The following is a 12990-nucleotide window of genomic DNA, read 5'->3' on the forward strand; positions in this document are numbered from 1 at the left end:
TCCAAAATAAATTTCATGATCTTTCAATGTGTCAGAATTTTAACATTGGGAATTGGACCAATTGGAAAATAATCATCACTGAACTTTTATGTAGGGTAATAACAGCTGTGTTGTCTACAACAGTTTGCATTATCTGCTGTCAACAGATTTCATGTGGACTACTCCCATCTTATTTTGATCATAGGGTGTCTAATAGTGTTGTTTTGTCACAGCCCACTGGTATCTCAAAGACACAAACAAGGTGCCTTATCTTTGGGTTCCAAAAACTACATGTTTATGGATAGGGACGAAAACTATTTTGGCACCAAAAACCACCTGGTTGTGTTCAGAAAAACATCATAGTTTGGGTTAAAATAAGTAGTTTTACATAAGTGATGGTAGGTACATCAAATAAGTTACTTTACATGTTTCATAAATTACATTTTGTTACAATATGTTCATTACTTACTAAATCCAGTGACTTTTGCTTTCTCCCAGACTTGAGCAAATCCTGTGTTGGTGCCATCCGTACTCCCCTGATCTCCTCCCCACTTTGTAACTCTACCTGACCTCCTTCTTTGGTCCATATTGTCACAGTGCCGACCCCCAAGGGGAACATTGTGTGGCTTTGATGAAATGGCAGTATTTGATACCCTACTGTTCCTTTGGTCAAAAGTAATTTTAATAGAAACAAGAGTTTGACTCTGAGACAAAGAGAAAGAAAAGACACAGAAATGGAGAGACATACGGGACGACAGATTTTGAGTGATAAAACGAAAGACAGAGAGATGGTCAGCTGCAGTTATTGACGTTTAATTGACTTTGGAACATCTGCGGGCCCATTTGGTCTTGTTAATTATACAGCACTAATTTACCTCACATGCTTGTTGGCAGAGACGAGGGAGGAGATGCTCGGTGAACTGTGGAGCACTGTGTCCTGACTCCTGCTTTGTTTTCCGATTCTACCTGCCTGGCGATGACGGTCTCAGCTATTGTACGTCTCCATGGTAATTATTTGGCCTTTTGCGTGGTTAACTGCTGTAGTACCTGCACATTATCTACCTACTGAGGGAGAAATGCAGCATTATCATATTGTCTTTGAGCTAAGATTATGCGGAGGATTCCTGCAGTTTAATACAATCAAGGTTCTACTTGTGAGGTAAAATGCAAAGATTCGTAATGACCTGTTTAACTTGGAGTTTATTTTTAAAATTTAAGCACCAAAATGTATGAAATCATTCAACTCTGATATTGCCCCTTTGTTGGCAATATATGAACTTGCATTAAAAATGGAGTTATTGCAAGTACATTTAATTATACCAAAACATCAAGACTTCAGTGGCATACTTTAATGAATAGTGTATTCTACCCCAGTTACGAGATATTTCTCAACAAGATGCATGTGAGAGTCTATTGCTCAGAGACAAACACATCAGCCAAATTTCAACTATACAAACAGCCCCGAAACTGTGTGTCGATTTGAATGATGAAATCTGAACCCAAAACGAAATTGCACACATCTAGCAAAACGTGTCGGGCATTCTGATTGGTTATATAAGGAGAGCATATAGGGAGAGCAAGTGCACGCACACACACACACACACACACACACACACACACACACACACACACACACACACACACACACACACACACACACACACACACACACACACACACACACACACATGCACATGCAGACCCCAGAGGCCTGTGTTTGCCTTTCCTGTAATCTGAGTTTCCGTTCTCTGAAGAATGATGTAACTGAATGCCAGCCCTGAACCAATAGGAGAGCCAGCTAGCCAGACACACTAAAATGTCTTTGCATGTTTGTGTGTGTGTGTGTGTGTGTGTGTGTGTGTCTGTGTACATTCTTTATATCTCTTTACATCACTTGTATTTACTACTAATTGCAAGAGGTCGTCCAATAGAGAAGTTATTTTCAGTTGCAAACTCTAATTTTGCCCCCATCGATTTTGCTGCAGTAAACATGATCTTTTATTGCATCACGTTGCCCTGCAGATACTTTTACAAGGTCACCAAGATGTGGCAGTGGACCAAGACACACATAGCTCCTGTAACACTAAATCTTTGGCTGGTTTGTGGGCCATAAATGCAAGTGTTTTGGAGCCAAGTACACATTGTATAATAGGCAGTGAATTGGTCAGGACGGCATGTAGTCAGAGATGTGAATGAATATCAAATAATAATGTCTTGTCTTGTCTTGTCTTGTCTTGTCTTGTCTTGTCTTGTCTTGTCTTCTCTTCTCTTCTCTTCTCTTCTCTTCTCTTCTCTTCTCTTCTCTTCTCTTCTCTTCTCTTCTCTTCTCTTCTCTTCTCTTCTCTTCTCTTCTCTTCTCTTCTCTTCTCTTCTCTTCTCTTCTCTTCTCTTCTCTTCTCTTCTCTTCTCTTCTCTTCTCATCTTTTCTCTTCTCATCTCATCTCTTCTCATCTCTTCTTTACTTCCTGTGGTTTTGTCTGCAGCAAATATTCCCTGCTAACCGGTAATGAGTCATCGCACAGGGCTCTCCTCCTCGAGCAGGAGGCAATCTCAGAGAGGCCGGTGCCTCCCGAACCCTCTTCCTGCCTTCTTCCTCAGCATCACCAGCAGGGAGTTGAAACTGCCTCAGAGAGAAAAATATTAATTTTACAAATGCTCCTCTGGACACGTTTCTTCTCATCTGCTTTTCAAATGACTTTTCCATCTTTTCAAACTGAGATCCATTGAAAAACAATCAACATAGAAAAAGAAAAGTGACATAAACTCTTGCAATTTCCAAAAAGTCCAACAAACAAAAAGAAGTATATGTCTCCTGGCTTACACTTTAACAGTAAGTTGCAACATAAACATGTTGTACAAAAGAAGGGGGCTCATTCTTTCTGCTGGTGCTGAAATAGGTCGTGGGTAGGGGGCGGGGGGTATTTACTTTGTAACACTGCACTTGATGCTAAAGGGTGCTGCCACACAACTATGTGTGTCTGCACTTGTTTTCCCCTCCGTGTGACCCATTTGCTGATCGACCACAGTGTTCCCCACTCTGCTGAGGTTTCCATGCCAACGCAGCCAGTGGCAAGACAAAAGATGAGGACTCACTTGGTCTTGATCAAAGAGAGCACTGTTTCAGTCTGTTGCTGTCTAGTACCAACTGTATACAAAGAGATATAGGAAGAGAAAATAATGCGTAGCAGCAGCTTCCAACCTTTTTTTTTTTTTTTTTTTTTTTTTATCAGATTTACCTCTACAGACCTGACACGTGACGTAAAGTTAACAGGACCACTCATGTCCCAAATGTGAGTGAATTACGTAAGAACAAGATGGTATTTTGCATTATTACTCATTTGGAAATGAAATTAAAGTATTTAGGACATTTTAAATTAAATAGAACAACAAATTATAATTTAACTGTCAGGGTTGGTGTCAGTTAAGTCAAGTTTGCATTTATACAACAGCCATTTTGACTGGTAGCAGCTGGATGTTTCAACCATTTATACTTGACTTTGAATAGTATTTATCCTGCACATTCAACTAAATACTGTACTCGTCACAAGAAATTATTTTAACAGTTTTACTTTACTTTTAGCAAACTAAACTATTACCATCAGCCATTTCCATAATATAGTCCAGGACGACAGTGCTTTTTCAAAATACCTTTTTCAACCATTAATCCACTAGCCCACTTTTAGATAACAGTTTCAACTACTCCACTTTTTTTCTCTGGATTTTAGCCACTGCAGGTGTAACATACGCTGACAATGGACTCAGGTTTATTGGCAGCTTACTGGTTATTGCACATGTAGTCCCCCCCCCCTTCATAACACAAATATGTGGACATGTAGGTGTTCATCAAACAACAAATAATATTTTTTATTTAATTTGTTAATATGTCAATCTATTACATAGTCAAGTACCCCCTAACTATTGCTTAATCACTTTGTGTGTACTGCAATTTATTCAGGTGCAACTAAAACAGCTCCAGGTAGGTTTAATTGTAGATTTGGAGCTGCACGAAGTGAAGAGAAACAGGAAACACTATTTCTAAAAAGCATCCTTATTCTGATTGAAAAAAAATAATAGCTGAATATTCCCATCTGCAAACATAGACAGAAGAACAGAGGATGAGCTCATACCATGAGACGAGCTCTCCAGTGAAAAGACAATCAATAGAAACAAGTCCAGATCTCACGCAGAATATAAAATGCCATATTGACAAGACCAAGATTTAAACATTGTAGCTGCTAATCAAAATGCTAAAACTAACCTCCATGAGCAGTGTTTACATGCTAATTTCTAAATGTTTAATTAAAACTCATTGTCATTCACAGTGGAGCATTTTATTGATGCACTTTTGATGTACACACTGATTGCTAATGTTCTCTATTTCTCATACGGATGCATCCTGACATCAGTTGCAAAGTGAGTGCTTGTTTCCACTGACAGTGTCGCTCGCTGGAAATTAATAGTCTCAGCTATTTTGGTGACACAGCAGTGTCATTCTTCCTAAATGAAAGCACTTTCCCAAGTTCCTGCACGTCAGCCAAGCAAACAAGTTCAGTCTCCGCTCTGATAGGTGAAGCCTAAGTAACATAAACTGCAGAGAGAGAATAACAGAGGGAAAATGGAAATGTATTTAACAGCCTTCTGAATGAATGAGTAAAGAAATGCCACAGCAGCTGCGTTTAGTGATACCGCGGGAACACTTTCCACTCCATTCATCAGCAGTGGAGGAGGAAGAGGAGAGTGAGTGACTGAAGGGGAAATGAAGACAAAGATAAAGTGAGAATGAGAAAGAGATACTGATTTGATGAATGAGAGGGGCGAGCGAGCAAAGGGGAATTAGTGAGAAAAGGAGAAAACAAGAAAGAGTGCGGCAACAACAGGAGAAAGGAGGAGGCTGAAGATGGAGAACAAAAGAGGGAAAGTATGATGTTTGGAAAGTCAGATGGGAGAGTGAGTCGAGTTCAGACTTTCAAAGAGATGCAGCGCCTGACTAATTTGCCAGCGCAGAGACCTCAACCAACCAAAGCCAATTTGTGCAGCTCAAGGTGACCCTTGGGAGAGCAAATCAGAGTGTGTGTGTGTGTGTGTGTGTGTGTGTGTGCGTGCGTGCGTGCGTGCGTGTGTGTGTGTGTGTGTGTGTGTGTGTGAGAGAGACCTGGAGAGACAGAGTGTTCTCTTTTTTTTAATTTTTATTTTGGGAGAAATCCTCATCAGTGCTGCTGTGAACAAACAAGAGCTGCTTTCACCTATCAGACAGCCACACACACCCTTGCATCATCATCGTGGGGGAAGATTAATGATCTCGCTGTTGTCTCTGCGAGATAAATGCCTCATCATCAGCCAAACATCCCGCATAGCTGATCAATCATCTTAATGTAAAGAGATAGGCTCTGACTGCGTTAACCACAGCCACAATCACGATGATGGTGATTGCTCATTATAGCTTCTGTGAACTCCTCCTGTGAACGCTATGATGTACACAGTATATCCATAGCACAACAGAAGGCTGGGACTGTCACAAATGTTGCACATTTTCAGTCATCACTCCTTGTTTTATCTTGATACTCACCTCCCCTCTCTCTTTCAGACTTCCTCCCCTCCTGTTCTCCTGCCTTTGTTGATTGCTTGCCCCACCGTGATTGTGTGCACCTGCATCCTATTGTCCTCCTGCCTTCATGTATTTATAGTCTGTGTGTTCCAATACCCATTCTACCATGCTATTTAGTATGCCAGAAAAAAAGATTTAGCGTGCCCCAATACATAGTATGTGAAATGCCATATGGCAAAAATACCAAGATGTCCTACTGCATCTGGTTGTATTTTGCAGTATACAGGCCAGCATGCTTCTTTTTTTATTTATACACTTTATTCTCTGCTTCTCTTCTTCCTTGTTGTAAGTTTACCTGGTTTTTGATCTCTGCCTGAGTTTTGTATGGCCCGCTTTTTAGATGTCTGATTTTGCACTACTGGTTTTTGACCCTTGCCTATATTTTGTTTTTTCACGCTGTCTCATCTCTCTTAGTACATCTGCCTATGCGCATTGATTTTTTTTTTTTGCAAGTCCTCAGCAAAGAGACTGAACTTTCACTTGAGTGTCCTCGAGTCGATGCTTTAATCCATTTCAAACATCTCTGTCCAAGTGTACTGGGAACTCACTTCTTTATCTGAAACAGTTTTATTAAAACAGCAAAGCAAAAATGATCAAAATGAATCCCTTAACAATACAGTTTTGTCAGAAATCTAGGATGTTTCTCACCCGGTACAGAAGACTTCTGAATAATAACATTGATGCAGATTTGGAGCCACCAGAATATCAATTAGGTCTTGATATCTTTAACAAAGTCCTCTCTGCATTTGCAGTTGTACTCTATTGTATAGAAGCTATAGACATGACATAATCAGACCATTTACTGTATGAACCACATCTGTATATAACTGCCGATTCTTGCAACCATGTTGCTTTGTGCCATTCATATTGTTTCAGCAAGCTGATGAGAGTGTGAGTTTGAGGGTGTGTCGTGTGGAGTGAGGAATACTCTCCTGTATAATGGATTAATGGAGTCAAAAATTCCCTGCGGCAATTCTCTGATATATGCACATACCGACTCTCCCCATCTCTGCAAGAAGATAAACAAAAACAGCTCAAAGCAAGCCGTCTACCCATAGGACACACACATATATGCACAAACACACTCACAAATGTAATGATATGTTTGCATATGCCCTCATGAATACCTACGGACACATGCATATGAATAAAGATGAATGTATATAGAATGTAAATGCATATTGTTTTTTACTTGAAAGGACACACACACACACACACACACACACACACACACACACACACACACACACACACACACACACACACACACACACACACACACACACACACACACACACACACACTTCTCTTTTTTCTGCAGCGTGAATCACCAACCTGCCAGCTGTCCTAGGGGTCTCCATCCGGATGACTCATCCCTCATCAAACGGTGGCCTGTGGGAAAATCAACACACATTCACAAATGCACTCACACTGCCATTAATACAAATATTTTCAACGTGCAAGAGGAAAGACTTAAACACAAAGGGTTTCCCTTTTTTAGTAGTCTGTCAGGGATATATTTATGCGTGCACAGCACTGTTGGGGAGGGAAGCCCCTGGCAGATAAATGTGACTGTACGCGTGTGCGTGTGTGCATTAAGAGAACGATCACATGCTCCATGTGATGAGTCATACACAGGCTGGTTTGCCAGGGAGCGGCTGGCTGACTGGTTGGAAGCAGTTCGGCAGGAAACTCATCAGCTATGCACCGTTGAGCTCGAGACTCCGGTGAGATTCATACAAGGCTTTCTTGTTAACTGATGTTTGATTTGCAGTTGGCTGCAAAATAGCTGCCGTTACATGCTGTTCTGCTGTGGACGCCGCCCCACACTTCGCAATCAGTGGCTGTAACAGGCAGTTTCACACCTCATTAGTTCATTTAATGCATTGGAAGATGGATACAGATGGTTGTGGAAGGAGGCAGTTGCAGGATGGCAAAAAATTCTGCATGCGCATCAATGCTCCAGCCGTCCACTATGTCAAGGTCATGTCCAATTTTATTCCTGCGTCCCATTATTTGTTTAATGACTCTGTAATTGCAACAGTTACAAAAATACACCGGCTGCATGTTTAATTGAAATGACATCAATCTTATACTAGATTTTTTTTTGTGTGTGCAATAGTTAGAGTTAATTCTTCAATCATATGTCCACCGGTTGTAAGTGCAAGGTTGTGTTACACATAATAAACCTGTATATGTTAAGAAAATTGAAAATGCTACACGCATATGAAGTCTTTGGGAATCATTAACATTGAAAGCAGACGATCTATAACTGATGGGGGCGGAGTAACTGACGAGAGATGCTGCAGTGGAGGGCTTGTAATGATTACAGACTCTCTCCATGACATTGAATCAACATCAAATGTCTGTAACGTGTTTTTTATCCTCCATCTATAGATCCATATGTGGAATGTAAAGTGAAGTGAGCCATATGTAATAAATGCCAGCCAGTTTAAGGGGGAAGAGAGAGAAAAAGAAAGGAGGGGGGTGAGGAGGAGTTGGGGGTGGTAAATGTGTGTGTGTGTGTGTGTGTGTGTGTGTGTGTGTGTGTGTGTGTGTGTGTGTGTGTGTGTGTGTGTGTGTGTGTGTGTGTGTGTGTGTGTGTGTGTGTGTGTGTGTGTGTGTGTGTGTCCAAGTTAGGAAAAGATTGAAGAGATAAGCAGCCAGATCAAGCTGGCAGGAAAGATAAATGGCTACAAGACAAGTGAACGTGTGTCTATATATGTGTATGTGTGTGTAGATGCGTGTGCACGTGTTAGTGTGCGTAGTGTGCAAGCACATGAAGAGTTGCCAGAAGAGAGACTTTGATGAAACAGCTGTAGGCGATGGCAGAAGAACGATGAGACAGTGGGTCACTCATCACTTTGTTCTACCTCGCACCTCAGGGTGTGCATGTGTGTGTGCGATTGTACGTCTCTCACTGGCCTCCCTATCCTCAACTCAAATGAAAATCACCTGGTGCACCTATGAAAAAAAGAAAGAAAATCCTTTGGCAAACACATGCATCTCACCCTCTCAAAGCCCTCCACCGCCAACGATTCTGTTCTCCTCACAAAGTCTGGCGTTCTCCTCCACATCAGTCGTCTCCCCTCGTTGCCTGGTGCTGAGGATGCCGCTCTGGCTTTCCATATGGCCCCAGATTTTGACATCTGGTGGCCTAGATAAGCGGGAAACACACTGAGCACGTCAGCTGATCAGTCGGACTAAAGGACGATTAAAGCACATAATCTACCTGATATATAATGAGGGGGGGAAAGGTCCAGATCACACAGGCAGACAGACAAAAAATGCAACCACTCAGAAAAGAAGACTGCTCTGTGTGGTGCACATCTGTCTTGTTCTGAAATAGGCATGGGAGCAAAAGGTCCATGTTGTTATGTATGCTTCCTTTGTGATTTAAAAGTATAAGCAATGTATCTGTGCAAGTTTGCATATGCTTAAAGAGAATATGTACATACATATGTATATACATAGACGTGTATACATAGACATACAGTGGTGTGAAAAAGTGTTTGCCCCCTTCCTGATTTCCAATTTTTTTTGCATGTCTGTCACACTTAAATGTTTCAGATCATCAAACAAATTTAAATATTTGTCAAAGATAACACAAGTAAACACAAAATGCTGTTTTTAAATGAAGGTTTTTATTATTAATGGAGAAAAAAAATCCAAACCCACATGGCCCTGTGTGAAAAAGTGTTTGCCCCCTCCTGTTAAAACATAACTTAACTGTGGTTTATCACACCTGAGTTCAATTTCTCTAGCCACACCCAGGCCCGATTACTGCCATACCTGTTCTCAATCAAGAAATCACTTAAATAGGACCTGCCTGACAAACTGAAGTAGACCAAAAGATCCTCAAAAGCCAGACATCAAAGAAATTCAGGAACAAATGAGAAAGAAAGTAATTAAGATCTATCAGTCTGGAAAAGGTTATAAAGCCATTTCTAAAGCTTTGGGACTCCAGCGAACCACAGTGAGAGCCATTATCCACAAATGGAGAAAACATGGAACAGTGGTGAACCTTCCCAGGAGTGGCCGGCCGACCAAAATTACCCCAAGAGCGCAGCGACGACTCATCCGAGAGGTCACAAAAAAAACCCACAACAACATCCAAAGAACTGCAGGCCTCACTTGCCTCAATTAAGGTCAGTGTTCATGACTCCACCATAAGAAAGAGACTGGGCAAAAATGGCCTGCATGGCAGAGTTCCAAGACCAAAACCACCGCTGAGCAAAAAGAACATTAAGGCTCGTCTCATTTTTGCCAGAAAACATCTTGATGATCCCCAAGACTTTTGGGAAAATACTCTGTGGACTGACGAGACAAAAGTTGAACTTTTTAGAAGGTGTGTGTCCCGTTACATCTGGCATAAAAGTAACACCGCATTTCAGAAAAAGAACATCATACCAACAGTAAAATATGGTGGTGGTGGTGTGATGGTCTGGGGCTGTTTTGCTGCTTCAGGACCTGGAAGACTTGCTGTGATAAATGGAACCATGAATTATACTGTCTACCAAAAAAATCCTGAAGGAGAATGTCCGGCCATCTGTTCGTGACCTCAAGCTGAAGCCAACTTGGGTTCTGCAGCAGGACAATGATCCAAAACACACCAGCAAGTCCACCTCTGAATGGCTGAAGAAAAACAAAATGAAGATTTTGGAGTGGCCTCGTCAAAGTCCTGACCTGAATCCTATTGAGATGCTGTGGCATGACCTTAAAAAGGCGGTTCGTGCTGGAAAACCCTCCAATGTGGCTGAATTACAACAACTCTGTAAAGATGAGTCAAAATGGGCCAAAATTCCTCCACAGCGCTGTAAAAGACTCATTGCAAGTTATCGCAAACACTTGATTGCAGTTGTTGCTGCTAAGGGTGGCCCAACCGGTTATTAGGTTTAGGGGGCAAACACTTTTTCACACAGGGCCATGTGGGTTTGGATTTTTGTTCTCCCTTAATAATAAAAACCTTCATTTAAAAACTGCATTTTGTGTTTACTTGTGTTATCTTTGACTAATATTTAAATTTGTTTGATGATCTGAAACATTTAAGTGTGACAAACATGCAAAGAAATCAGGAAGGGGGCAAACACTTTTTTACACCACTGTATGTACGCCCATGTGTGGTATATCTTTATCAATGTGTTCCAGTGTGTGTGTGAATGTGCATTGTTGCTTTTTTTCCCCACCCCTTTTTGTTCCAGATGCAAAAGAAAATGTGTATGAGTCATAGCCTCTGTGGTGTAGAATATCAGTGATCTGAGTGTCCCTGATGAAGAGCAAATGTGCGGAGACAGACAGACGAGAAACCCCACGGAAACAGTCTGCGACAATGCTGCTCGGTTTCCATGACAACCTCGGGGCTCTCACTAGAACATAACGTCTCCCTCTAATGAGGGGAACAGGATCATTTTGTCCATTTACCTGTGTACCTAGTAGTCTTTCTCCAGTCCTCTTGCCTTTTATCACCCGTGCACACACAGAGAGAAGGCGAAGGGGGAGGAGGGAGAGGGAGGAAGGGAGGGAGAGGGAGGAAGGGAGGGAAGGAGGGAGGGAGGGAGGGAGGAGGCAAGGTTATGACTGCAGCTTGTGTGTTTACTTTGTGCAATGCTGAGAAGGTAAATTGCTTCTTTGTGCTCTGATGTGAGACTCGCTAGACAAATGTGAAAAAGATTGCCTTCTGTAACTTACTGATTTGCACTGCAATGGCAAAGTCAAGGTGACCCCCCCACACTACTTCTGCTGCTGCTTTACAAACACACTAACACACACACACACACACACACACACACACACACACACACACACACACACACACACACACACACACACACACACACACACACACACACACACACACACACACACACACACACATGTCCACAATGCTGTATAGCACTATAGCAAAGTATTGAAAAAAAAACTGCCATCTGATTTAAATGGTCTTCAATAATGATCCTTTTGTTTGTTACAACAGGTAAAATCATAAAAGACATAATCCCAAAGTGAAGTACAAGACAGACAAATCTCACATGATCCATAAAATATCAGCAGCAGTGAAGCAGTTATCATCTCAGTGTTGGTCTATGAAGCTCAGAGAATATCAGTATCAGTGCTGTTAACATTTGGGAGAGCCTGTATCGGACTGGAGGCACACACAGCATACAGATGGCATTTTATGAAGGGGTCAAGCATCCCCACAAACAACATAAGCAAATCCTCCTCAATGCACTTGCTTTCATAAAAATGGTTTTCATTGAATGGCATCATTCACTGTTATGTTCATACAAGATAGTTACTGTTTAATCTCTGATAAAAAAAAAAATGGATTCGCAATTCAAAATGCAAAACTCTGTGTATCCTGCTGTAACTCATTTAAAATGACAGTTTACTTGAGACATACTAACGAGGCAACAGATTAATCAAACTTGACTGATGCTTTCTTTTGCTGTTAAAGACTATTTACATCAGTAATGTGCAATACAGATTACCAAGGCAAACTCTTAACTTGTATGCATGAACTTAGAGTATTTAGGGATATGTTCTCCAATGAAAGTTACATAAAAGCTAATGGACTTAATAATGGAAAAAAAAATAGCATTTTTGGAGCATAACCCATCCTCCATGCATGGCATTAAAAGTCACAACACATCAGGGTATGAGTGGCACTGATCTCTCACAAGTCCTCTAGCTTTGTGGAAGTGCAGTCAAAAGTTGATGGGGCCCCTTTAACCATAAATATGCAGTTTTAAATTATTTTCATTCGACTACCTTCAGGTGTGAGATGTGGACACTTGTATAAAAATTGTGCCACATATTTTACATTTTCGACATCCGAGTTCTGAGAGCTGGCTCCTGAAAAACCTGAGATTCAAAAGGGATGTTTTCAGAAAATCAAATCAAGATGACACTCAACACGCAGCCTGAATATGAATTTTGCTCTGAGGTTGATGCTGACTCTCAAATCCTAAATATATGTGTCCCTGAATGCAACAAAAAATTAGAATTACTGGCAAGTGGTTTAATGTTTCCGCCAACCAGTCAAGTTGCAGTTTGCATCCATATCACCTGTATGTATGGTGAAGACGTTGAAGGAATGCTTTTATGTGTTCACATGCTTAGTCAATAAAACTGATTGACAGTGGATAATTCTTCAACTAGTTTTGCTTCAAAGATGTGAGAAATTCTGTGATGAGGATGCTTCTCACATATTGTGAACCTGACAGCATAAAATCACCACAGAATCAAGGTAAAGAATCAAGATTAGTGTCACCAATTCAACACCCAGTCATATGTGAGTATGGTCACAATGTCCCCTTTTGTTGCTGATTTATGAATGAAAAGTGTTTTTGCAGAAAAATATGATGTCGCAGTGAAGTTGACCTTTGACCTTTTGGATATGATATGTC

This window comes from Brachyistius frenatus, unplaced genomic scaffold (genome assembly GCF_029030835.1).
Source record: "Brachyistius frenatus isolate BFR_SWC_R1_liver_20210118 unplaced genomic scaffold, ASM2903083v1 Contig_128, whole genome shotgun sequence".
In the NCBI taxonomy this organism is placed as follows: Eukaryota; Metazoa; Chordata; class Actinopteri; family Embiotocidae; genus Brachyistius; species Brachyistius frenatus.